Source organism: Parus major, chromosome 2 (genome assembly GCF_001522545.3).
Source record: "Parus major isolate Abel chromosome 2, Parus_major1.1, whole genome shotgun sequence".
In the NCBI taxonomy this organism is placed as follows: domain Eukaryota; kingdom Metazoa; phylum Chordata; class Aves; order Passeriformes; family Paridae; genus Parus; species Parus major.
The window spans coordinates 927273-929495 of NC_031769.1; positions in this window are offsets into that span (position 1 = coordinate 927273).

Genomic DNA, 2223 nt, shown 5'->3' on the forward strand with positions numbered 1-2223 from the left:
AAAAAATGGGGAAAAAAATAGGAAAAAATGGGGAAAAAACTGGGAAAAATTGGGAAAAATCCCCCTTGGAAAACCAGCAGGAAAATAATTGGAATCAAATGGATGAAATAAAAAAGAATTCCCATTCCCAGGGATAAAGGATGGGATGGAATTCTCCCTATGGAGCAGAAAATTCCAGAATATCCCAAATTTTCATTATCCCAAGATTTTTCCTGCTATTCCCAAAAAAACCTGGAGTTAAATCCCCCCCAAGCTGGAATTTTTAAGGCAGAAATTTCTGGAATATTCAGGAAAACGTCGCTCCCGATCAAATCGTTCCGAGGGAATTCCCAGGAATTCCCAGGAAAGGAGGGAGGAGCGAAATTCCTGGGAAAAAATCGGGAAAATGCGGCAGAATCCCATGGAAAAGACGGAATTCCCGCTGTTCCCTGCAGCAATCCAGGGAAAAAGGCACCGGAGAAGGGAAGAAAAATTCCCAAATCTCCAAAAACCTCTTGGAATCTTTGGAGAATCCCAAACTTTTGGGATTTTCCCGGAATCCCTAAAATTCCCCGTGAGGAATTGCAGAATACCGGGAAAACTTTCTCCAACTTTTCCAGCTCCTCCAGAAGAAGAAAAAATTTGGGATCGATCCCAATTTCCTTCGGCTCCTCATCCCTGCTCATTCCCAACCTCTCATTCCCATTTTTTTTGCCTTTATTATCCCACCAAATTCCCGCTTTTCCTTCGGAGGAGCCGAATCCCGGCGGTTCCCATCCCATCCCGCGGGAATATCCGGGAAATCTCATCCAGCATTCCCAAAAAATCCTGGCATTTCCGTGAAATCACTTCTTTTTCGCCGGAGTTTTGGAATTCCCGTTGGATTTTCCGGCTTCTCCGTCTTTTTCCCCCTTTTTTCCTTGGGATTTGTCCTTTGTTTCCTTTCCCTTTTCCCCCTTTTCCTTTTCCTTTTCCCCCTTTTCCTTTTCCCCTTTCCCGTTTTTTTCCTCTTTCCCGTCTTTTTTTTTGCCTCCGTCTTTCTTGGATTCTTCCTTCTGTTCCTTCTCTCCGTCTTTTTTCTTGGAATCTTTGGATCCCTCTTTTTTTCCCGGAGTTTTTTCCACTTTTCCGGATACCGTGGGAATTTCTTCCTCTTTTTTTTCTTCCGTTGTCTGAGCTGTTCCCGAGGATAAAAAAAAACAAAAAAACAGGGAATTGATGGGGATTCCAAAAAAAAAATCTGGGAATTGTCACAATTCCAACTCCCAGGAATTCCAGGGAAAATATTCCCAAAAAAAATTCCCGCTGGGAATTTTCCCATCCAGCTGAGTGAGGATTATTGTTTTTTTTGGGAAAAAAACAATTCCAAGGGTTGATTTGGAATTGAATTTGGAATTTAAATTAATTAAATAAAATTTGGAGTTAAATTTTCTTGGAAAAGAGAAGCCAGAGGAGGGCGGGAATGAGAATTCCCAGAATTCCTTGGAAAATCCGGGGATTTGTGTGAATCCCCATGGTTTGATTTTGAATTCTGCTGGAAAATCTGGGAATTGCCAATTTTGGACCTCCAGAATCCCGGGATTTGTGTGAATTCCCATGGCTCAGGTCCAAATTCCAGAGGAAAATCTGGGAAATTCCAATTTCAGATCCCAGAATCCCGGGATTTGTGTGAATTCCAGCGGTTCAGCTCTGAATTCCACAGGAAAATCTGGGAATTTCCAATTTATGACTCCCAGAATCCCGGGATTTGTGTGAATTCCCGAGGTTTGACTCCAGATTTTGCAGGAAAATCTGGGGATTTCCAATTTCAGACCCCTGAAATCCTGGGATTTGTGTGAATTCCCATGGTTCGGCTCCAAATTCCACAGGAAAATCTGGGAATTTCCAATTTCAGACCCCCAGAATCCTGGGATTTGTGTGAATTCCTGCGATTCAGGTCAGAATTCTGCAGGAAAATCTGGGAATTTCCAATCTTAGACTCCTGAAATCCTGGGATTTGGGCGAATTCCCACGGTTCAGCTCCAAATTCCACAGGAAAATCTGGGAATTTCCAATTTACGACCCCCAGAATCCCGGGATTTGTGCGAATTCCCGCAGTTGGGCTCCGAATTCCACCAGAAAATCTGGGAATTTCCAATTTCAGACCCCAAAACCAGAAAAATCCGGGAATGGAGAAGCGGAAAATCCGAGGAAATCTTGGAAAAGAGAAGCCAGAGGAGGGCGGGAATGAGAATTCCCAGAATT